This window comes from Tamandua tetradactyla, chromosome 4, assembly GCF_023851605.1.
Source record: "Tamandua tetradactyla isolate mTamTet1 chromosome 4, mTamTet1.pri, whole genome shotgun sequence".
NCBI lineage: Eukaryota > Metazoa > Chordata > Mammalia > Pilosa > Myrmecophagidae > Tamandua > Tamandua tetradactyla.
In genome coordinates this window covers 118,647,420-118,673,665 of record NC_135330.1, presented here as the reverse complement: position 1 = coordinate 118,673,665, position 26,246 = coordinate 118,647,420, and positions in this window count along the sequence as shown.

Genomic DNA, 26,246 nt, shown 5'->3' with positions numbered 1-26,246 from the left:
ACTAATCTCTGCAATCCCTCCAGGAATATGGTATACTTCTGATTCAGTATTTTGCTAGGGTATGGCTTCCACTTGGCCTTTCCTACTGTAATGGTCTTCACTCCACAAGTCAGAGAACCAGTGTGGGGATTCTGCTAGTTTCTGAGTATGTCAATTTCAATTATGTATTCTGAACTGAGAAAATTATCACAAAATGGGTCCAGTGATCCACTGTGGGATGGACCTGAGCCAAAACTCCATCAATCACTTGACCTTCATAAGCCCTTACTCTGTCTGGTGGAGCAGGGTGAAGTTTTGGGTTTCCTGGAATTAATGTTGAGGCTGAGCCAGTGTCCAAGAATCCCCAAAGTATCTGATCATTTCCTTTTCCCCAGCGCACAGTCACCCTCCATAGGTCTCCTTGGGGAAGGCTGGGAGGAAGGTTAAAAGTGTAAATTTGGGGCAGTGTAAAAGGGTCCTTCCCCGAGGGTACCCATTCCTTCCCCTCATTCAAGGGGCTTTGGGTCTGTAAACTGCCTCAAGTCTGGGAATTGATTAAGGGTCTGTGACTCACTGTTTTTGTAATTCAAGTTAGACTTCTATTCACTTGACCCAGAACTCTTCTGTTTATACAGCTCAAACAAGAATTTAGTAGACTGCCCATCTATTATACTTCTAGGTACCCCATGATCTACTAGCCAACACCACAAGTCTCTGTGAATCAAATTATTTTGACTGCTGCTTTGAGTCTGCTGTCCATTATGGAGGCCATACCCAACTTGTCCATGATGATTAACTATCACCACATGGCTTCTGCCAACTCAGGATCTGATCATCCTCATTGTATTTAAGGATTCCAGCTCAGTGACAGGAGTTCCTAGAGTAATATCTGACCTACAGAGAAGGACAGCTACAGAGCACTTCAGGATGATGGAGCTAGTCTCACAAATTTATTTCTCAAGGATCAGGTGAAAGATGTGTCCTCATGTGTCCTCTGGACATTCCTGGGATGTGTGAGCAGGTCTTCCATGATAAATCCACTCTAACATTCCAATCTCTCTATCCTCTGGATCCCCTCATCCACATTATACCAGGCTAGTTTCTGCATTACGACCTCAGGTAATGTCGGCCACCTTTGGATCCATGTTTCAGCCAATCCTCCAAACAAGCTATCAGTGCCTTTTCTAACCCCTCAAGCTACAACATTGAATGTAGAATCTATGCTTAGTGGGGCTATATCAATAAATTCAGCCTGATCCAACTTTGTATTCCTTCCACCATTATCCTACATCCTCAGTCCATTCCCACACGTTATCCTGATTTCTGTCTATATAGATTGGAAAACTCATGCAGTTCTTTTGGAGTATACTGTACCTCCTCATGGGTCACACTTTGTACCTCACCTTTTGGGACCTGTTGGGACTTTAGTTATAGGTCTTGAAGAAAAGAGGGGTGGTGGGGGTGGGTCATGAAAAGAAATAGAAGTGTTTGAGCCAATTACCTCAGGGCATTATGTTGCAGTTTCATCTGGTGAAACAGGATTAGTTGCTCCAGACACAGGAATGAGGGCTGTTTCCCCAGGGCCTCCCCTATCTATATAGAGAGAAATCAGTTAGCAGGCACTGAAGGGTTAATCTCATTAGGTGGAGGTTCAATGGCAGTTTCCTCTGGGGAGACTGGAGGCCAGGAAGCTGTTTCCTCAAGGAAGACTGGAGGTTGGAAAGGTCTTTCCTCAGGGCAGTCCATTACAGGTCTATCTAGCAAAGGTTCAGCAGATTCCAGGGATCCCGTCTCCCCATCACTATCATTATCAAGTCATATATCACCATCCCACATTTCAGGATCCCATTCTTTCCCAACCAAAGCTCTTGCTTTAACAACAGACACCCTGTAAGGTTGAGAGTTTAGTTTACATTGTAAATCTGCCACTTGCACAATGAGGCTTTGTGTCTGGTTTTCAGAGAGCACAAGCCTGTGACCACAGGAAATAAGATTTTCAGAATCCACATGGATACTTTTCCATTGCTCATATGGCACTTAAGGTGCAAATTTGAAGCATTCAGCTTATCCCTTTCCCTCATCACTGTATCCAGCATATCCAACAATAACCAGCCAACATGGTTATACCTCTTAATTCCACAGAACTCTACAAAGGTGTTAAAAAGATTCTCACTCAGGGCCTTGCCTCATATATGCATACAATTAGATGAATCTAATGGTGATATTTTGAACATCTCTTTTGCCAACTCACCCCATGGACTGTCAGTGCAATGTTGATTATTGGAAACAGAGTCATTATTGCCTCTGAGTCTAGTCAGTGTAGAAAACCAATTGTAAAAAACATTTTTGAGTTTCTATTTCTCAGGAACCATCCTAGTACCAAGCTATTTTAGGGTTCTCCAGAGAAATAGAACCAACAGGAGAGATCTGTAAATATGAGATTTATAAAGATGTCTCATGTAACCGTGGGAATAGAAGGAGCCACAATCCATAGGACAGGCTGTGAAGCTGGCAGTTGCAATGAAAGGGTCTGGATGAACTCCACAGAAGATGCTCACTGGCTGAAGAAGCAGTGAAAGAGTCTCTCTTCTTCCTTAAAAACCTCAGCTGATTGGATTATCTCATTGTGGGAGACATGCCTTATTTGATCACAGATCATCCACAGATGCAATCAACTGACTGATGATTTAATAACTAATAACCAGCCTTCTGGTTTAACAACCAGCCACAAAATATCCTTGTAGCAATGGTCAGGACAGTGCTTGCCTGAGAAGACAACTGGGCATCATCACTTGGCCAAGTTGACACCAGAACCTAACCATCACACAAGGTCACACAGTAAAAGCTATGTACTTATACAATCATCTTTAAGAATCAAGGCTACTCACATTATCTAATTTAACTTGTATGGTCAGTTTATTTGATACCATAATTATACAGAATCTTAAGTAGGACATGAGATCTTGTTGGTTTGTACAGGTTAGTGTGATGCCCTGATACATCCTAGAGTAATGAGGACAAAGGATAAAAATGTATTTGCAAAGTCCCCTTGGGGAACTTGGGAGAAAGGAAGAAATATTAAAATTCCCCATCTGGGGAATTCCTGATATTCTCACAAGCAGTGGGACAATCTATTCAATAGTCTGAGACCTCAGTCTTGGGACTTACCCCTATGAAACTTATTCCTGCAAAGGAGAAGTTAAACCTACTTATAATTATGCCTGAATCACTCCAAGAGAACATCTTTTGTTGTTCAGAAATGGTCTCTCTCTAAGCCAGCAGGGCAGGTGAATGCACTGTCCTTTCCCCACATGGGACATGACTTTCAGGGGTGTAAATCTCCCTGGCAATGTGGGACAGGACTCCCAGAGATGAACCAGGATCCAGCATCATGGAATTGATAAATTCTTCTTGACCGAAAGGGGAAGGAGAAATGAAACAAAATAGTTTCAGTGACTAAGAGATTTCAATAGAGTAGAGAGGTTATCCTGGAAGTTATTCTTATGCATTCTATAGATGTCTCTTTTTAGTTTATGATGTATTGGAGTGGCTGGAGGGAGGTACCTGAAACTGTTGAGCTGTGTTCCAGTAGTCTTGATCCTTGAAGACGATTGTATAACTATATAGCTTATACAATGTGACTGTGTGATTGTGAAAACCTTGTGTCTGGTGCTCCCTTTATCCAGGATATGGACAGATGAGCAAAAAAATCAGGACAAAATTAAATATATAATGGGAGGATAAGGGGTTTAAAATTGCATAGATAGAATGGACAATGATGGTGATTAGATTTACAAATAAAAAACATTTTTGCATGAGGAAGAATAAAAAAATTGGGTAGATTATAATACTAGTGGTAATGAGAGGGAGGAGGGTAAGGGGGTTGGGATGTATGGATTTTTTCTTTTGTCTTTTTATTTCTTTCTCTGGAGTGATGCAAATGTTCTAACAATGATCATAGTGATGAATACACAATTATGTGATGATATTGTGAGCCATTGATTGTACACTTTGGATGAACCTTATGGTACATGAAAACATCTCAATAAAAACATTTTTTTAAAAAAGAAGCAAAGCTACTAGATGACAGTTCAATCATTTCAGGCACTTGCCGCTAGCTATTCTAATACACTAGAAACTAAAATGGGATATCTATATAATTCATAAGAATAACCTTCAGAATGACCTCTCAACTGTATTTGAAATCTCTCAGCCACCGAAGCTTTATTTTGCCTCATTTCTCTTCCCCCTTTTGGTCAAGAAGATTTTCTCAATTCCTAGATGCTAGGTCCCACCTCATCCCGGGTCCTGTTCCACGTTGCCAAGAAGATTTACACCCCTGGGAGTCATGTCCTGCATAGGGGTAGGACAGTGAGTTCACCTGCTGAGTTGGCTTAGAGAGAGGCCACATCTGAGCAACAAAAGCAGTTCTTTAGGGGTGACTCAGACGTAATTATATGTAGGCTTAGCTTACCCTTTGCATGAATAAATTTCATAAAGGTAAGCCCCAAGATCAAGGATTTGGCCTATTAAATTGGGAGCCCCTAATGCTTGCAAGAATATCAGGAATTCCCCAAGTAGGGAAGGTTACTATTTCTGAGGAAGCATTTTAACTGGGTCCTGAAGAGTAGGGTTCTAGAAGGAGCATCCCGGCCAGACAACCAGGTGAAGAAAAAGCAGAGAAGCCATAAAGTGCAGGGCAGGCTCCAGAACAGCAAGTATCCTGGCTGGAATATCAGGTGCATGACTGGGAGCTGTGGGAGAAAACCTTGGGTGGGGATGGGGAGGGAGTGGCCCCAAGGTGGTGGTGGGGACTGCCTTGCGCTAGGTCGAGTGTTCTTTTAATTTAGTAGAAAATGGAAAGGAGTTACCAAATGTTTCTTGAGCCAGAAAGTGACATGATCTGAGTTGGATTTAATAAGATTAATCTGGCAGCACTATGTGGGGTGATTTCAAAGGCAGAGATTCTGGGGGCAGATGCAGTAGTCTTAGGCAGGAGATAATGAGGGATTGAACTAGGACAGTGAAGCTGGGAAGGAGGGAATTGATGGATGGGAAAGATACTGCAGAGGTAGAAAACTGACATGATTTGACAACTTTAAGTATGAAATCCTTCACATATGTGTGTCTCATTCTTATTTCGTGCTACTTAGGGTAGTCAATATTTGCAGACCATCTGTCACTGATGTTAAGAAGTAGGTCAGATTTTATTTCCCACTTAAAGCAGCCCCCATGCTCAGAGGATTTTGCTGTGGGGGGATGTTACAGGACTGGGCATTACTAGGACCTACTTAGTGTAAGGCCAGGGATGACATCAGGTTCCCATACCCCAGCATCCCCTGACTAGAACACCCTGGTATGTCCCTGAAACATCACCATGTTCATGAGTGCTCCTAGGGTTCAGCTAGAGCTCTGTTGCACTCAGAAGCAAACCTGCTTCATAGCTTCACCTGGGCAGCAGGTCTAGGGCTCAGGGTAAGGAAAGAAGAGAAGCCTTAGAAGACAGTGAGCAAAGCTGCCTGCTTCTCACCTGCAGCCCTAGTACCCACCAAGAGCCTGGCATGTAGCAGATGCACAGTGAATGCCTGCATGAATGAATGAACAAATTACAGGATTTCTGCATGCCCGAGCATTCTATGTGGGTCCCAGCAGTAGCCACCTGCAATGACTACCCATTCTCTCTATCTGCATCATGGCAGCCTGTACCACTTCTGATGCTCCCCAGAGAAGCTGAGGTCTCCTTGGGAGGTGGCAGAGCATTAACCCAGCTCCAGGGGAAGTGCAGGACAGGAGATGAGTAAAGGGTTGGGAGAAGAGGACCTTGCAGAGAGATATGTTTCAAACCCTGCCCTCCCCCACTGCCTGGAAGGCCACAGTGCTTATTCTCTCAAAGGTAAAGGGAAGAATTGAATACATTAAATAATCTTTTTTTAAAAAATTTAATCCAGAAAAGCATTTGGGAATATCGACAGCACAGAAAACTCTAATAATCAAATAACATTCGAGGCACCCACTACGGTGACTGGCTGTATCTCAACACTTGTTTCCTTTCTTATCCCTCTATTGCTTCAAGCCACAATTTGATGAATCTCAGTGCCAGGAAGAATCAAAACTTATTAAGATTAGGCTGTCAAACTGTTGTAATTTTGCTGCATCTTGCTCTCAGCAGTTTAGAAACAATGTTCCCTCCCCGAGCTTGGGAGGACGCCTGCCTGAGGTCCTTCTACTTCTGTTTTGCACGAATACAAGTTTCACATAAAATATTGGCATCGACAAGGGTCCAGAGGGCAAAACCTCTTGCTGTTCTCCTCCTCTGACTACATGTGGGTTGTGATCGCCAGATGTGTGACACATTTGCAGACCACAACCTCAGGGCGATGGGAATTCTGCCACATGGTGACCCAGCTGTCACCGGGAGAGTGGGAGGAGCACACACACTCAGGCCAAAGGCTTTGACCTCCGCTGGGTTTCGGCCAATGACGCCTTTGATTGGACATTTCTATAGACTTGTTGTAATTGGGACATTTTCTCGGCCTTAGAACTGTAAACTAGCAACTGATTAAATTCCCCTTTTTAAAAGCCATTCCATTTCTGGTATATTGCATTCCAGAAGCTAGCAAACTAGAACACTCACTTCAGCAGAACTAAAGGAAGAAATGTCTGGACCAAAGTAATTTACAGCGATTGGGGCACCTCCTCGATCCAAAAAAAGAGAGGGACCATGAGGCAGCTCAGGTGGAAGCAGGGTAGGGTGGGCAGGAGAGGAAGCAAAATGTAAGAGCCAGAGGTTGGAGACCCTGTGCCCCCGGGGTGTCCCCTCTACCCCCTGGAGTTCCTCTAGTCTCCAACCTACACCTGACTGCACTGAAGAGTGAGCTATAGAGCTGGGAGACAGGAGAGTGTTAAGAGCATAGACTTTGTATTCAAACAGAACTGGGTTCAAGAACTCTCTTCACCACACTGGATTATGTGACCTTCGACAAGATATTGAATTTCTCTAAGCCTCGATTTTTTTTTTTCTCATTTGTAAGGGATATAACAATAGTACCTGCCACTTGGTAGATTCCACTTTTCCAGTTCCTCCTGGGACACAGGTCTTGAGACCCTGAGGCAGCCAGATGAAGAGACCACAGGGAGAGAGGAAGGTATCTGAGGAGACCCAGCTGTAGGAGTCTTCCCAGCCCAAGCACCTCTTTGTGTGATGAAGAAGCCTTTGAGAGGATTCCAGCCAACATCGGAAGGCAACCCCATGAGGCACCACAAGTCAGACTGCCTCCCCCAGTCCAGTCAACCCCCAGAATTGGGAGCAAAAGAAATGATTGCTGTCATTTCAAGTCACTGTTTTGGGTGATGTGTTATGCAGCAACATAACGAAGATAGCAACTGGGAGGTGGGTAGGATCCCCTCATTCTGGAAATAGTTATGCTGTTCGTTAAACAATTGCCTGCCGCATCTGGGGACTCCAATCTTGTGTCCGCTGAGATTAGAGCCTCAGGGACTTGCTTTAGGGGAGAAAGATTAAATTCAGTATATGCCCCATAAATTGCAGGATCATGAAGCTATATCGGGAACTGATGAAAATAATAGACTTCCAAAGATATTGAAAGGCAAAAAATAGTTCAACTAGACTTTGGGATGTTTCAAAATGCAGGGGAAATAAGCACGTTTGTAGTTGTGCATGGGATTTTTTTGTATTATGTTGGATGAGGCAGTTTTGGAAATGTAAGGGAGGGAGAGGGAGAGAGAGAGATAGAGAGAGAGAGGACACTGAACAGACAAGGCTAGGGATCATGATGAATCGACTTTTCTCTTTCTACTGACCCTCTTCCTTTTCTTCACACTGAGGCCAGGAGCTGCCATCATCTTACAATTCCCCCCTCATTGATTATGGTGATTGGTCAGGAGGTAAAAACCTGGTCCAAGCTTGGCCAATCTTCCCCAACATTTTTGAAACTTGATCTGGCAGGATGGAAAAGTGTAAGAATAGTGGAGTTGGAGGGTGTTCTAGTTTGCTAGTTGCCAGAATGCGATATACCAGAAATGGAATGGCTTTTTTAAAGGGGGAGGTTTAATAAGTTGCTAGTTTGCAGCTCTAAGGCCATGAAAATTGTCCCAGTTAAAGTAAGTCTATAAAAATGCCCAAATTAAGGCACCAGCAAGAGGTTATCTTCACTCATGAAAGGCCAACGAAGTTCAGAATTTTTCTCTCGATTAGAGAGGCACATGGTGGGCATGGTGATGTCTGCTGCGCTCTCTCCAGGTTTCTTGTTTCATGAAGCTCCCCAAGGGGAGTATTCTTTCTTCACTGCCAAAGGTCTCTAGCTGCATGGGTTGTCTGCTTCATGATGCATGGATCTCATCATCCTAAAAAGGGACTGTCTCCAAAATGCTTCCTCTTTTAAAGGATTCCAGTAAATTAATCAAGACCCATGTGAAATGGGTGGGGTCACACCTTCGTGGAGATAATCTAATCAAGTTTCCAGCACATGGTGCTGAATAAGGATTAAAAGAAACAGTTGCTCCCACAAGATTGATTAGGATTAAAACATGGCTTTTCTAGGGTACATAAATCCTCTCAAACCAGCACAGAGGGAGAGAGCTTTTCTCTTTAGACATGAATCTGAAAGAGCAAATTTGGCAATGGAAATTATTTTAGCCTCATGAGGAATGAAAGCAACACACAGAGAAAAGAATTGGTGAGAGACCTTCTGATGTTTGTGTCCCTGTCTTTTCTACAATTGTTTTCAATCAGCCAAAAGTCAGTGCCAAAGTTGGGAATCGAAACACTCTTTAACACAGTTCCAGGGATATAGAGAGTACCCCATAAATGCTAGTCACATCTGACTGTTCTCCACTCCTGCACTTCTAAGCATGGGTGAAGTCAACTGTGCTAGAGAAAAGTATTTTTGAACCACACTTCACAGGGGCTTAGGGGATCCCGAGGTCCACACACCCCATCACCCTACTGTGGAGCCTTTAAAATGGAGAAACACCCAGATCCCACTCCCAACTCACTGAAATAGACTTTACAGGGACCAGGTCTGAGCACCGATATAGTTTTAAAGGTCTGTGGGTGGATTTCTGGTTAAGTAAACACAGGTGTTTATCTCCACTTCCTCCTAAAACCTGACAAAATGACAGCAAGAGAATTAAAGAGCTAAAAATAAACCCAGGCAGAAAGAACAGGAGAAAAGCGAACAGCAGATGAGAAAATGTCAATAACACTTTGCAACATGGAAAGGTCTACAGAAGAGGCAGCTGACATCTAAGTGTCAGCAGGAGAAGGCAACCAGAGGCATGCCTATTTGTACCATAGAACCCCGGAAAGACTCAGGTATGGGAATACCAGGTATCCCTGAACCAGAGAGCAAGGTAGGGCTGAAAACAAGAGGGTTGGCTGAAAGCCAACAGATGGAGCCATTTGTGTCCCAGGTGCCTTCTCACCGTTCATCCCCCCCAGGAAGACAGAGGTTTGGTCTTCAGAGAGAAGGGCTGAGGGAGGCATTGGAGTCTGGGACTCAGACAGATGAAGGCAAGATGAGTGTATTAGTTAGGGTTCTCTGGAGAAACAGAATCAACAGGGAACACTCGCAAATATAAATTTTATAAAAGTGTCTCCCGTGACCACGGGAATGCAGAGTCCAAAATCCGCAGGGCAGGCTGTGAAGCCGACTGTTCTAGTTTGCTAGCTGCCAGAATGCAATATACCAGAAACGGCATGGCTTTTAAAAAGGGGAATTTAATAAGTTGCTAGTTTACAGTTCTAAGGCCAAGAAAATATCCCAATTAAAACAAGTCTATAGAAATGTCCAATCAAAGGCATCCAGGGAAAGATACCTTAGTTCAAGAAGGCTGAAAAAGTTCATGGTTTCTCTCTCAGGTGGAAAGGCACATGGTAAACACAGTCAGAGTTTCTTTCTCATCTGGAAAGGCACATGGTGAACACGATCAGGGTTCCTCTCTTATCTGGAAGGGCACATGGCGAACACAGCATCATCTGCTAGCTTCCTCTCTTGGCTTCCTGTTTCATGAAGCCCCCCAGGAGGCATTTTTCTTCTTCATCTCCAAAGGTCGCTGGCTGGTGGACTCTGCTTCTCATGGCTATGTCGTTATGCTCTGCTTTCTCTGAATCGCCCATTCTCCAAAATGTTTTCTCTTTTATAGGACTACAATAAACCAATCAAGACCCACCCAAATGGGTGGAGACATGTCATCACCTAATCTAGTTTAATAACCACTCTTGACTAAATCACATCATCCAGGGAGATGATCTGATTAGTTTCAAACATACAGTATTGAATAGGGATTATCCTACCTTTATAAAATGGGATTTTGATTAAAACATGGCTTTTCTAGGGGGCATACTTCCTTTCAAACCAGTACACCAACGATTCCGATGGAAGGTCTGGACGAACTCCACAGGAGAGTCTCACCAGCTGAAACAGGAAGAGCCTGTCTCTTTTGAATCCTCCTTAAAAGGCTTTCAGTGATCAGATTAAGCATTACTCATTGCAGAAGACACTCCCCTTTGGCTAATTACAAATGGAATCAGCTGTGGATGTAGCTGACATGATCATGATTTAATTCTATGAAATGCTCTCATCGCAACAGACAGGCCAGCACTTGCCCAACCAGACAAGCAGGTACCATACTTGGCCAAGTTGACACATGAACCTGACCATGACAATGAGACACCCCTAAGACCAGGAGAATTAAAGAAAATAATAGAGGCTGAATGGAGAGAACCCCTGGCTTCCTTCACCTTCTTGGCAATCAGAGAACTAGAAAGTGGCTTGACCCTTCAAGACAAGAGCATACTTAGGATTCCTCTGTGAGAAAACTGACAGGCCTAAGAGAAAGCCCCAGAAATAAAGACATTTGGGTGTCCCCTGGTAAAAAACAAATCCCGCTCCACTGACCACATGAGTTGGTAGTCCTGCTTACACACAAAGGAGATTCCATTTAGTTGTTCAATGCTTCGCACTTATATTTAAATGAAAGTGACAGCCAAGGACATCTAACGAAACAAGCAGGATAAAGAAAACCAGAAAGAAGTATAGACATTGCCAGTAGTAGAAGAAAATGTCTTTAAAAACTAAAGTTAATGTCTGCAGTTGTAAGAGAAGATATTACATCCATGAAACTGGAATAAAATGCTATTTTAAGGAACATCGGAGAATGAGAAATATTACAGCAAAAATAAAAGTTGAGTAGATTAGGTAGAAGATAAAATTATGAAAAGCTCACAGAAATTGAATTTCTGAAAGTGGAAAATAAAAAGATGAATGGCCAATGAAAAGATATTCCAAAAAGTGAAAACATAGGGACAGAAATTGTCAAAAAAAAAAAAAAAAATCCAAGGACAATTCTCAAACTGAAGGAAATGCATTTCCCTTTTATGATGGTGCGAGGTAAAAAATCTGGTCTCGAGCTAAAAAAACATTGGGCAGTTGTTCATTTCATCATTACAATTCTTACATTCACAGGAAATAAATGGAAATAATAAAATAGTTGCCATTTACCAAGGTTTTGTTCTATGCCAGGCATGTGCTGGTTTTATAAACCTTATCTCTTACTTAATCTTCATGACAATCCCATGAAGTGGTTACTATTATTTTCCCCATTTGCAGTTGAAAAAAACTAAAATGCAAAGAATTAAGTAACTTTGATGATTCAACCCCAGTCTGTCTGAATCCAAAGCTCATTCTTCTAAGCATTATGCTATTCTCCTCTTTTCTGTTACTATAACTGCATAGACACGCAGACACACATGGGCACACAGACACACACACGGACAAACACATAAACACATACAAGCACACACATGGACATATACGCAGGGACACAAACACTCGAACATATACAGACTCATGTACACAGACACACACAGACACACACACATCTTCAAGTGTGCCATCACTCGTTCTTACTTTTTGGGTAGCTGCTAACACCTTTCAATATTTGCTTTTTTGTTGTTATTTTACTTTTCAGAAAGGCACAGTGCTTTGTACCACTTCACATTCTCAATTTTTAACTAAATTGGCCATTTTCTGCTTTTCAGTTGGTAGATTTGCACTCAGAAATGTGAAAAATAGCTCAGTCCTTGGAACCATCATGCCAGCCTATATTGCTCTTTAACTATGAATATTTTTATCATTAATTTGAAAAAAAGATTGCAAAAATAAAGTATTCTGTGGTTTACCCAATATTTTCACATCATTTCACTGTGAGCTTTAAGCTGCCTTATGAAGTAGATAGGCCTGCCATTACTCTCCCCACCTTAAAGAGAAGGAAATGAAGGCTCGGGAAAGTTAAGAGATTTATCTAAGGTCACACAGATAGTAAGAATAATGGCTAACCTAGTGTTGTACTTTACACTACACAAAGCACTCTGGAAAACATCCTATCCCATAAATTCTCCCAGTCCTGTGAGGCAAGTGTGGTCCATTTCTCAGAGGTAAACTGAGGCTCTGAGAGATCATTGGTAAGATTGGTCCATCCAATCTTACCACATCTTCAGATTCCAAATCTCACTCTCTTTCTGATTGAATTCAAACCCAGATCTCCTGGCTGCAAATCCATTGCATTTTCTATCAAACCACATGTCCTTGAATAGGATGGAAGAAATAACCCTCTACCTCCTTGGTTAGCATTTGTTGAACCAGATATTTTAAGAGCCTTTGATTCCTTGGGCTCTATGTTGATTTCAGCTCAGTGGACAATGGAGCAATAGCCTAGCTAAAAAAAATTAATTTTGCCTAACTTACAAATAGAAGGTGCTGTGAAAACTGCAAAAGTTGTAACAAGTCCATGTGCAGTGCAGTATTTGGCTCTTTAGACCCAACCACAAAAGACTCACGAGGACGTGTGTTTTGGTCTGCCATTGCGAAGGGCCCCCTACCACATTAGTGTCCTGAAATGGAAATGCATGGAGAAGGCAGCGTCATACAATGCAACGCTCAAGTTGTCATCTACAAAATGTCCAGGTGTCCCTTTGCCCTGTGTTCGCGAGACCCCTCCTCCTCGGACTAATCTACTAAACCATGGCCCAGTGTGGGAAACAAGAATGTGTCTGCTAAATTAGCCCAAGGGTCATTAGTGTTAACTTGGCATTTGGTAACTTTTCTTGCGTTTTCATTCAAAGCTAACTTTATTTTGGCATTGATTTCGGTGTCTAATATAATTTCATTTTTCAAGCAAAATTTAAAGCCTGTTATTTCCACACCCTTGCACCCAATAAGAAACAGCTTGGGTGACAACTTTTTTTTTAATTAAAGTTCCTCATGACCAAACAATAGAGCTTCATTCATCTGAACTGAAAGAAAAGGTTGTCAGAAAATCTGTAAGCTGTTCCCCACAGCTCCCAGGTGCTCTCAATGGCACTCTCTGTCCAACACATTTCACAGATCTGGCTACAGCACAGAACATGGCTCAGTAGGTTTCATAAAACCAGGCTTCAGATGCCATAAATGCCCAGAGGATTTTCTGTTGACTCTGAAAATACCATGTAACAATATTTAATCTTTTCTTGACATGCTCATTAGTTTAGTTCCCACATTCCTAAGGAATTCGAAATTTTTTGTTTGCTCAGGGTATACTTTTGAGAAATCAAAATGGGTTTATCATTCATGAAGTTTCATACAAAATGATAAGTACTACTTTTTCCTCTCAATATTTTTACTTTCCTAAACAAATTGAAGGCAGAGGCGGAAGAAAAGATGGGATATTTGGTTGCAAAAGCCCAAAAATATTCTGTCTTAGTTTATCTAATTCATCTAATTCTTGGGTTAACTATGAAGGTATTATTTGAATTAATACTGAATCTCAATGTCAATGTAAATCTGCCAGAGATTTAAAACAGAAAATCGTTCACGTGCTATATGTAGCTGGCATATATCTGGAAACCCAGCTTATTACGGAAGCTTCCCTCTGAATTCCAGCATGAAAGGCTGAATCACTAGACAGAATGTTTTCTTAGAGAGAGAAGGTAGAGCAGGTGCCTAGGGTGATTCTAAGATTATGCATTTCTTTTTTTCACAATTAAATAAAAAAACATGAGCCTCTTGATTGCTCATGGTTGTTGGTATTTTTTTTCCTTTTATTCCAGCTGCTCCCAGGAGAAACAGTACTTTAGCCATCTGTAAATTGGCAGTAACTCCCAGCTTTCCTTTATGTTGCAGCATATGTTATCAGCCATTTTCTGTTTCTCATGCACTTGATATGCTCATTTAAATCACTACTTAAAACTCACTTCTCCTGCCCGTGCTTGCATGTGTTAGCCCAGACCCCACCAGCTTGCCCCAATCTGTTCCTATCCTGGAGCACCATTTCTCTCTGTATCTGGCTACCATTTAATTTAGCATCTACTACATGTCAGCCACTCGTATTGGGCAGTCTCTAGGTATTAGCTCGTTATCACACTCACAGCAAGCTTCCGGGATAGGTTTGATGACCCAGTTTTACAGATTAAAGTAAGTCTCAAGGAAATAAAAAGTAACTTGCCCACAATCCCAAAGCTACTAAGCGGTAGAGCTGGGATTTGACCCCAAGAAGTCGAATGGCTCCAGAGTCACAGCCATCCACTCTACTGTGATGCTCCTTAAAGGATGTGCTGTATCTTCCTGGAGCAGGAAGAAATATCTGAACAACTCAGAGCCTCAACAGCGTATAACGGTCATGGATCACCTGTTAGACTCATAGATTAAGCAGGCCTTCGAGATCATCAGTTCAAACTTCCACCTCAATCAGGCTCTCCACAACTTCCCTAGTAAATGGTTTCCAAGCCTGGACTTGAGCTTGTTTTAAAAGCAAAAAATGTGATAAATGATTGTGAAAATGATCACATTTGTGTCTAAACATTCATCCTATCAGTGAGTTTCTGGAGCAACGCTCTATTTGGGAACAGTTTTGCAAACAGCCGTGTTCAGGTTAGATCTGAGTATTCCCACCAGGAGAGCCAGGTACCCAGGAGAGACCAGGCTATGAAGTATAATCAGGAATTAGGGACCTTGTTTCTGTTTATGTGCCTTCCTGGGACTGACAGTGTTGAGAGTGGTCCCCAAAAGGACTGAAGAGCATCCTTTTAAAACTGCACAAACAACATGATAAACATGACTCAAATTCAAAAGGAAAAGGAACTGCTCACAACCCCACCAGTTCAACTAATCATTTGTTTTCATTTTCCATGCAGCTTAGCTAGTCCTCACCCACCGTGTAAACATGATTTTCAAGGTTGTAATCAAGTACACAGGCAATTTGGTATTCTTCTTGTTGTGCTTAACATTACATCATAAGCATTTTTATGTTGCTGCAGTCTGCGTAATTAGGATTTTTAGTGACTGTATGATGTTCCATCAAATTGATAGAGCGTAATTTTCCTAACTACTCACTATTATGTTGTTTCTAGTTTTTCCTTATTATAAATTGGTCCCCATTGATCACCTTCATTTTTGTTGATTTAGCCCTTCATTTGGATTATTTCTTTGAAGGCTGTGGTGGTTTGAAGCCATAAATTCCCCAGGACAACATGCCCTTCAATCTAATCCATCCCTGTGGGTGTGAACCCATTGTAAAGAGGAACTTCAATGAGGTTACTTCAGTTAAAATGTGGCCCAGTCCAATCAGGCTGGGTATTAGTCTTTTTTACTGGAGTCCTTTATAGCTGGAATGAAATGCAGACAAAGAAAGAGAGGGAAAAAATCCACAGAAGCAAGGACCTGAAATTCAATGGAATCCAGAAGAAAGCAGAGAGGCCAGGAGGCTGCCATGTGCACTGCCATGTCACAGAGAAGCCAAAGACCAAGGATTACCAGCAGCCAACCCCAGAAAGCCAGTGTTTGGGGAGAAAGCATCAGCCTGATGAACCCTTGATTTGGACTTTCTTTTAGCCTCAAAACTGTGATCAAATGAATTCCTGTTGTTTAAACCAATCCATTTTCATGGTATTTGCTTGAGCAGCCCAGGAAACTCAAACAGAGTCAAAATGGGTATACTCCTCAAAAAATAAAATAGATTTAAATGGATTCTGTTTTAAATTTTTGGGACATGTGAAAAAAATCCAAGTTCTTAATAGAATTAATATTATGTGTGGTTATTCCTTCACATATTACTCGGTATTTCGGTATCTAACAAGTGTGCATCATAAAAAGATGAAGTCCTGCTGTCAATGAGCCTATTTTCAGAAGAAAGTAAAAAGAGAATTTAAAACGGAAGAAGGCCCGTGGTGACCTGGAGTAATGTACCCCCAGAAAACCACATTCTCAATCTTAATCTATTCCTACGGTTGTGAACCAATTGTAAATAGGAGATTTGATGAGGTTACTTCAATTAACTTGTGACCCAACTGAATCAGGATGGAACTTAATCCTATTACTGGAGTCCTTATAGAGAAGGCCACAGAGAAGCCACGGGAAGTGGCTAGAAGCTGGAAGTCAGCGGAATGAGAGCAGAAATGAGAAGCTGGCCATCATGTGCATTGCCATGTAATTGAAAAACCAAGGAGCCCCGACACTGCCAGTCAGCCATATGATACTGACCCTGGAAGGAAGCATGCCTTTTAGCCTCTGAAACTGTGAGCCAATACATTTCTGTTGTTAAGCCGACCCATTGCATGGTATTTGCTTTAGCACCTAGGAAATTAAAACAGACTCCAATGAAGATGGTGAAGTGGGAACTTTCAGGATTACATTCCCCCACAGAGCTTTGAACGATCAGCAAGAAATGACAGAAACACCTTTCTCGGGACCCCAGAAAACAGTGCTAGGACTGCAGTAACAGGACGAGCACAAAATCAAGAAAAAGGCTACTTAAAAGTCGTAGGATCTGGGGGTGCCCTGGCTGGCCCCACTCCCCACCCCTCAAGGGCTTGGAGCCACCCTGCACTGTCAGTGCAGAACTCTGCTCTGGGTTCCAGAGGGAGCAGAGTAATCCTCATGTACATATTGGTTGCATATATGTCTGGCCCAGTCTCTCTGATGGTGGCCTAAGGAATTCACCATCTCTGGATGGTGGGTACAAAACTTGACCTCCATGTGGAATGTGACTCACAGAGCTCTTCTACAGAACTCCTGGGGGAGCAGTCAAGTGGCTGCCTAGGGCAAGGAATTGCTGGCTGTAGGACATAGAGTGCAGTGCCTGGACTGTTTCCTAGGATAGAAGAAAGAAGAGGAACCCAGTAAAGAGGAATTCCTAAGGCCACAAAGGCATTCCCAAGATAAGATGCAGAAGGAGGCCCCTAGGCTTTGGCCTAGAGCTATCCTCATGCAACCCACTGTATGGATAAACTCTGGAGAGCACTGGCATAGGTTAATCTGCAAAAGCTTGGAATTTTTCCTTTTTTCTCCTTCTCCTTCTTTTGTTAGCTCCTGGCATTCAAGGAAAGCTCTGTCATAACACTAGCTGGATATACACTTAAGGAACAGATGCCACAGAGCCTAAATTTCGGTGATACATTAAAATATCAAAATATCCAGGTTACGACAAAAGGTTACAAAATATACAAATAAACAGGAAGTGATGGCTGAGGCAAAAGAGAAGATTAAAGCATTAGAAACCATCAATGGCAAGGATCAAACCTGGGATGCTCCAGACAGAGATGTTTTTAAATGGTTGTAAATATGCTCAAAAAGCTAAAGGAAAACATGAATGAAGAACTAAGGGAAATCAGAAAACAATAAAGGAACACAAAGAGAATATCAATAGAGATATGAAAAGTATGAAAAAGAACCCCAAAGCACTGAAGACCATAGTAACAGAAATTAAAAATCCACCAGAGGGGTTCAACAGCAGACTGGAGCTGGCAGAAGAAAGAATCAGTGAACTTGAAGAGAAGACTACTGAAATCATTCAGACTGAGGGGCAGAATGAAGAAAAGTGATTAACAGAACCTGAAGAATCATCAAGCATGCCAATATATGCATAGTGGGAGTCCCACAAGGAGAAGAAACAGAGAAAGGAACAGAGAAGATATTCAAGGACATAATGGCTGAAAACTTTTCAAATTTAATGAAAGACGTAAATATATACATCCAAGACACCCAATGAACTCCCATCAGGATAAACCCACATAGACCCACATCGTTCCATGTTTTAATCAAACTGTCAAATGCCAAAGATAAAGAGAGAATTCAGAAAGACACAAAAGAGAAGCAGTGGGTCACATTCAAGGGAATTTTAACAGGATTAACTCCAATTTCTCACCAGAAACCATGGAGGAAAAAAGGCAGTGGGAAGACATGTGAAGTGCTAAAAGCAAAACACTGCCCACCAGATATAGAATTCTTGGTTCTCTATTCAAAATGAGGGTAGGATTAAGACATTCCCAGAAAAAATAAAAGCTGAGGCACTTTGTCACCATTAGACTGACCCTACAAGACATCCTAAAGAGAGTGCTTCAGGTAAAAAGAAAGGAGAATAGACAATTGACTGAGGCCACATGAAGGAATAAAGATCCCCAGAAAAGATTATGGCATGGGTAAATATAAATGCCAATATTATTGTACTTTTGGTTGATAACTCCAGTTTTTACTTCCTACAGGATCTAAAAGGCAAATACATAAAATGCAGTGATAAATCAGTGGTTTGGGACTCATAATGTATAAACATGTAATTTGTGACAAGAACTACATAAAGAGAGGGATGGTAACACAGTTTATGTATGCTATTGAAGTCAAGTTGGTATCAAAGCAAACAAGATTTTATAGACTTAGGATGTTAAATTTAAACCCCATGGTAACTACAAAGAAAATACCAGAGAATACACAAACTGATTGGACTTGTTATAGAGACAGATTAATTTGGCCCTGTGCCAGTTTGAAAGTATTATGTATCCTAGAAAAGCCGTGTTTTAATCTGGATCCATCATATGGAGGCAGCCTTTCTTTAAATCCCTATTCAGCACTGTGGGTTGGAAACTTGATTACCTGCACAGAGATGTGACTCGACCGATTGTGGGTATTAACCTTTGATTAGAGGGAGATGTGACTCCACCCATTTCAGGTGGGTCTTGATTAGTAACTGGAATCCTTTAAAAGAGGAAACATTTTGGAGAAAGCAATGGAGCCATGAGAACCACAGAGCACACAGTGAGAGACCTTTGGAGATGAAGAAGAAAAACTCCCCTGGGGAAGCTTTATGAAACAAGAAGCCTGCAGAGAAAGCCAGCAGAAATCACCATGTTCGCCATGTGCCTTTCCAGTTGAGAGAGAAACCTTGAACGTCGTTGGCCTTCTTGAACCAAGGCAGCTTTCCCTGGATGCCTTAGGTTGGACATTTCTATAACCTTGCTTTAATTTGGAGATTTTCATAGCTTTAGAACTGTAAGCTTGCAATTTAATAAATTCCCCTTTTATAAGCCGTTCTGTCTTGGGTATATTGTTTTCTGGCAGCTAGCAAATTAGAACAAGCTTCAACATGGGAAATGGACTGGACAGGGTAGAGGTGCAGTGGACATTGCTTAGGAGACCACAGCTATAGTCCAGGCAGGAGAGGATGAGGCTCTGAAATATGGCAATGGGAGTGGGGAAGGTCAAGAGGGGCAAATACAGGTGACATTTCTTAGAATGGTCAACGTTTGAAAGTCAATTAAGTGTGCCATTTAGACACATGCACTTGTTTGACAGCTCTTTGAGCTTTGCAGAAGAATGGACCTGCATATAGGACAGACAAGCACATGCCAACTTGGCGTCATTTGAGGTCCTCCAAAATCTCTGATTTCCCCTTCCAAGAATGCCACCATGGGAGAGTCTTTCATTGGAGCTGACATTCTACATCACCATGAGCCCTCAATCACAACCTGCTCTTGAAGGAATGACAGATTAAAGCAGTATCTACAACATAGATCTGAGGAAAGTGTGCTGGACTAGGGATGCAGAGAACCTGAGTTGCATGATCATAGTAAGGCATTTGATTCTGCCAAGCGCAGCTTGTCTGTGATGATGATAACAATGGCCAACATGTTGGTTTGGGGCATCGTGTGAAATAATGCATGTAACTCTCAGTGTAGACCTTGGTGAACTGCACAAGTATTGGAGATATGAGGCAGCAGAAAGAAGAGGCAGGGAAATGATCAGATCACCAGCTGTACCTGAATATCCTCAATGAATGGGACATGGAACAGGTAAATTTTGATGATGAGGCCTGGAGGGCTTGTTTTGGAGGCCAGAGCACTGATAGGAACAGAGGTGAATGGGATACTGATGAGCTCTGAGCACCTGAGACAAGCATGCCTAAGGCAGGGGGAAGATGATTGGCTGAGGATAGAAATATTTGGGCTCTGTCAACTTCTTTGAGTTGTGCAAACTTGAATAGTTTACTTAATTTTGCCTCAACTACCTCATCTAAAAAGAAGCTTCATTCATTTATACATCAGCTATTTTATGGAGCAGACGCTGTGTGCTGGGGACTGTTCTAGAGGCTGGGGATAGAAAGATGAATAAGACAGACAAAGCCCCCGCCCTTGTGAAGTGTACATCCTCAGGGATGTTAACAATGTCCTATAGAGTCACTGTGAGGAGAAGGTGGTATGAAGCCCTCGTCACAGTGGCTGTGTGCTATAATTGCTCTAGAATTATCCCCTGCTATTATCATCTGTTTCATCATTTTTCTTGGGGCTGGTACTGTTAAGATGCTGCATGAATAGAACAAATGAACAGAAATCAGGGTTGTTAACCTAAAGGTCCATTTGTACATCACATCTGTTTGTATTTGCTGCTGTGGGTAGAGCTTCCAGAGTCACCCCACATTGCCGGATAGCCAATATCTATGCTGTTTAACCATTCTCCAGGCTCCATTCTCCAACAAGTCCAGAAGGGCATTGCTTATTTAGGAAATGGCATGTTCCAAGATATTAATACATTCCAAATATTAAAATTTCAGTCGAAGCACTGGGAAAATCATGGCAGGATCATAATTTAGGGAGGCCAGGTGGCTAATGAATGCTTGGTGCCCAGGAATATCTTGATTCCTCTGCCCTTCTCTCCCAATTAACAAAAGCGCTGATGATCTCAGGGCTGTTTCTGGCCAGCTGGGATAAATCTGCCTGCTGGCAGCTGCCCAAATGATGTATTTTAAGGGCACAGGCCATGTGGCTCTCTATTGCAAAGCAATTGGGGTCACTGTGTTTGCATATGGATTAACTCGCTGTGCAGGGATCCTATCCACCTACTGTGCCCGCTGTGGGTCGATGCTCAATAGCTACTCAGCAATGATAAAGAGGAGGCAGACCTAATGACCCTTCGGCAAGCTGCCCATCTTCATTTCTCTCCATTCTGATTATTATTACTTTCAGCAAAGAGTATTCAGTTGGCTTTTCCTATCTACTTTCACAGTCCCTATTTTCCTTAGGAGGAGTTTCCCACAATCGACAAAAGAAGGTATCTGGGTGTGCATGGATTGAGAAAACCATAAGCATCCTTGAAAATCACCATCTGGTCCATTTTCCTAAGTGATTCCAAGGTTCAAGATACAGCCATTCCGAATAAACTATTAATTGGCTGAGCTGCTCTCTAGGGAAACCCAGGGTAAACCCCAGGGAATGCTCTCAGGTGGTAATTGCTCTCATGTGAACACTCAATAATTTCCTGCGTGTTCTGTCCCAATTCTCCTGGGCAATTACCTGTGACACAGAGGAGGTAAGTAACTTATTTCCTATTTGGCCCTGAAATAAACATTTAGCAATGACCTCTCAGTACACCATAGTAAACACTGGGGTACAGTCTAAAGAAATACAAGACCATTCTTAGCTGCCAGGAACTTGGTGTCCAATCAGAGGCAATAGGCATTCACAAGGCAAAGCAGGGTCATATATTTAGGTATCAACTGTTCTGTAATCATTGTGACCCATGATCATGGGTCTTGGATTTTCTGGGCTCGTTCTAATACTTGCTTTTCTCTGCCATTATCCCTGCAAATCATCAAACTATGCAGATTCCAGTTGGCAAAATCCAAACTACATTTCTCAGATGACCTCGTACATCTGGAAGCAAGACAAAAATCCTCTCTCAAACCATGCGTTCTGGTTTTTAATTTAAAAATTATAGCTGCTGAATGCATGAGTAGTTCACATCACGAGGGGACCAACCTATTCACAATTCTGTAAAGGCGAGTAACAAGGAGCTTGAGCTCCTTCAACAAGATTTTCCAAACTATGACTTTGCAAATGTATTTGATGACCCTTGCACTGCTTTTCTTTCCATTTATTAATATATTATGCACCCATCAAATGAACAACACTGAATACGACACTGTCCTGACCTCCTGAAAGTTTGCATGACAACTGGTGGGGAAAACAGACCAATAAATAGGCAAAGAGGGCAATCTGGGAAGCAGCCAGAGCCTCAAAGTAATTTGGACTTTACTCCAATGGCGCTGAGGTCAGTGCCGAGTGTGAGGGGATCCGATTTGCACTTTTAAAAAGTCACTCTGGCTGTACTGTGAAGAGTTTGAAAATGAGGCAAGCAGACAGCCAGGAGGTTTTCGAGTCATTCCAGGGATCAAACTGCCACATCCAGCTCCATTGAGAGGGCTTTGAGTTGTTGAGAGTTGGAAGCCTGAAATGGAGCAGACAAGCCAAGAAATAACTACCTGTCAGGAAAAAATAAAATGTGTTACATCTTGAAGATTAACCTATACATGTATAGCTACATAAATTTAAAAGGCTCAAAATTGGCTGACTTGACAATCCTGCAAGGCAAATAATAAAGAAAAATCCCTGGTATTTACATTTGGAATGTGACTTTTTTCTGTTTGTATTTGCTGTTTTCTGCCATCAATGTAATATTTTCTATTTTGCCAACATTTAAAAAAAAAGTTCCCTGAACTAGCACTACACTGGCTTGGCCAGCGGACAATGGGAAAGGAAAAGCAAATAGAACCCATAAGCCAGTTCATGAGCAGATGGGAAAGCAGGGTCTCTAGAATAATGCACAGAAAATTAATCTTCTTCGAAGGCATTATATAAATGCCCTCTTAGTCCCCCTAGGTCGTGGACAGTGTCACGGTCAGAAAATTCTAGAGAGGCTCCAGTTGACTGTGTGGTGACACCACGGAAACCTCTCAAAAGCTCTCCTTATCTTTAACCACTTGCCCCAAAGCTACCTTCACCCCTATCCCTCCTTGTCCTCATCTATAATGCCAAAGTGTACAGGAAGCAGTAGTTGGAGCTCTACAGTGTTCCTTCATCCCTCTACTGGAAAAGGGAGGTTCTCAATTCATTCCCTGGAGACAAAAGGCTGTTTCTGTTTCTCCCCTGCTCATTCCAAGACCCTGTCCCAGAACCCTCTCTCAACAAAATCTATTCTTTTGAAATACAGGTATCCACTGATGTCATTACTGGCTTGGAAGTTCCGTGCAGAACATTCTCCCACTTTCCTTAACTGTTTCTGCAATTCTTTCACAGTTTTCCTTGCTGTCAACATCAAACTCCACACTGAATCTGACACTCTGACCTCAATATCATCAACCCCTTAAGTGCTATCATCTCCAATCACTTCATCACAAGTCCACACATTAGACTACGTTTCTATGAAGAGCCAGTCCACCTCTAAGATCTCCAGTTCTCCCTCTGTGATTAAACCTCCATAGCTTTTTCCTCTCTTGTTCCAGCTTCTACCACCATAACTCTGGTCCTTTCCTATTCCCGGCCTTTGGCCCCCTCCTCATGTCACAGGCCCTCTTCCCAGCCCACATGTTAAAATGACCTGACTTCTATCCTTTTGCCCTTTCCAAGACCATTATCAATATTCAACTACCTTCATCATCATCATCTAGTATCCTCTAACCAGCTCTCAGTTTGTGATTGCTGATGAGAACATGGCACCTTCACGTTCTCCACCCCCATCTGGTCACTGCTCTTGTAAATGCCCCATTGTATTCTGCATACAACTGCTGTGGACTTCTCCCACCCTCCTCAATCCCCATTCCCTTCACCAAACTTCTCTGTCTCAGTGTATGGCCTTCTCTGCTTCTTCACTAACACTATCAAGTACAGCGTCTCCGTCTGGATTTTCATAGCTCTTAAACAGAACATGTCCAAAAGTCATTCAAAGTTCTGTCCATCTACTGAGTTGTTTCTGATTGAAATGTGAAGGTCAGTCCCAATATCTCCTTCTCTCACGTACTTCATAGCCTATCAATCTCCGGGTCCTATTGATTCTAACTCCAAAATAGATCGCAAATCAATTCACTCTTTCCCATCTCCATCATTTACAACAATCTTAGCTCTGGCTACCATCATCTCTCACCGGGACCACTGAAAGAGCCTCCTGAAGAATCTACCCCTTTGACTCTTGTAGCCCTCCAAATTAATCATTCTAGCCCACAGTGGCCAAAAGGATCATTGGAGATCGAATGATACCCCCATAAAATCATGTTCAAGTCATAATCCACATTCCTGTGGGTGTGAACCATTTTGAATTTAGGATCTCATAAGATATTATCGTTTGGTAAGGTGTGGACTCATTTGTGAGTAGGATCAGTGAAGATATTTTTTTAGCAGAGACCAGATTGAATCAAGATGGGCCTTAATCCATATGGCAGGAGACCTTATAAAGACAAAATTCAGACACAGTCAGTCAATAGAAGCCAGAAGTCAGTAGAAGCCAGAAGTAGGAGAATGAAATGAGAGAGAGAGATAGCCATGTGACGGGGGATTGCTGGAAAGTGACCAAGAGAAAGCGACAGATTTTGTAGAAAGTATGCCTTGTCAATGCCTTGATGCTGAACTTTTAGCCTCAGAAACCATGAGACAACAAAGCTCTGTTGTTTAACCCATTGTATGGCATTTGTCATAGCAATCTGGCAAACTAAGACACGAATGTTTTAAAAATACAAATCTTATCGTTTCATTCCACTGCTCCAAACTCCTTAATGACTTCTTAATATTATGAGGAAAAATGTCACAATTCTTAATATGGCCTAGAAGATCCTGTTTGCACCTGCCTCTGTCTGTAGCCTTGTCCCTTGCTATTCTCTTTCATTCTTTCCATTACAATCTTCTCTTCCTTCAAATGCCAAACTCTTCACCACCTCCTGGCCTTCAAGCATGCTCTTTCTTTTACTTAGTCAAAAATGCGCTCTCTGCCCCTTCACATTTCCCATACCCCCGCTCCACTGCAGTCTGGAAAATTCCTATTGTCTTTCAGCTCTCAATTTAAATGTCTCTTCCTCAGGTGCTACTCTCCCCCACCCCCATTCAGTCTAGAGTAGATGTTATAGGATCTTAGAGTACTCTACTTTTTCTTCACACTGTTTATCACAGATGCAATGACATCATGATTTTGTGATTGCCTACTTAATGACTCTTTTCCAAACTAACTCCTCAAAGGCAGAGTCCAATCTTATTTACTCACTGCTCTGTCCCCAGATCTGGCACAGTGTCTGGTGTGAGGACAGAGGTGATTGGGTCTAACCTCCCAGAGAATGAGTGCACAGATTGGACCCAACAGGGGATCAAGCCTCTGAAATGGGCAAACCTTTGACCCCTTCTCCATTTGCTTCCCAATCTGGTTTCCTTGCTGCTTCTTCTACTGCCTTTGCATCAGTCTTAGCCAGCATCAAGTAAATATATTACTGTGAAACTGTTGAAAATATGCCACTTTAGGAGAATGTGCTCAGAGGATGGAACTGGCTTCCTGCTAACCCCCCACCCCCTGTGCCCCCATCAGCTACTTCTCTGTGTTCTGTGTCTGTGGGTACATAGTACCTTCTTTGCTGTATGAATGAGGCAAAGTTCTGCATTTTCCCCTACTCCTTGTCCTCTTCTCAATGTCCCCAAAGCATACCTATCACCACTTATTCCCTGCAGGCCCTCTCCCCTTCTGTGATGGTTGGGTTCAGGCGTCAGCTTGGCCAGGTGATGGTTTTCAGTTGTCTGGTCAGGCAAGCACTGGCCTGACCATTACTGCAAAGATATTCAAGGCTGAATGACACACCAGAAGGCTGGTTTATTAACTCATCAGTCAGTAGATTGCATCTGTGACTGATTACATACATCTATGATCAACTCAGGGTGTGTCTTCCACAAATGAGAGAATCTAATTAGTTGAAGTCTTTTAAGGAAGAAAAGAGACTTTACGCTGCTTCTTCAGCCAGTGAACCTCTTGTGTGGACTTCGTTGAGACCCTTCCATTGGGAGTTGCCAGCCTCTCAGCCTGCCCTGTGGACTTTGGACTCTTGGGTCCCCATGGCTACATGAGACACTTTTATAGAATTCATATTTACAGTTATCTCCTGATGGTTCTGTTTCTCTAGAAAATCCTGACTAATACACC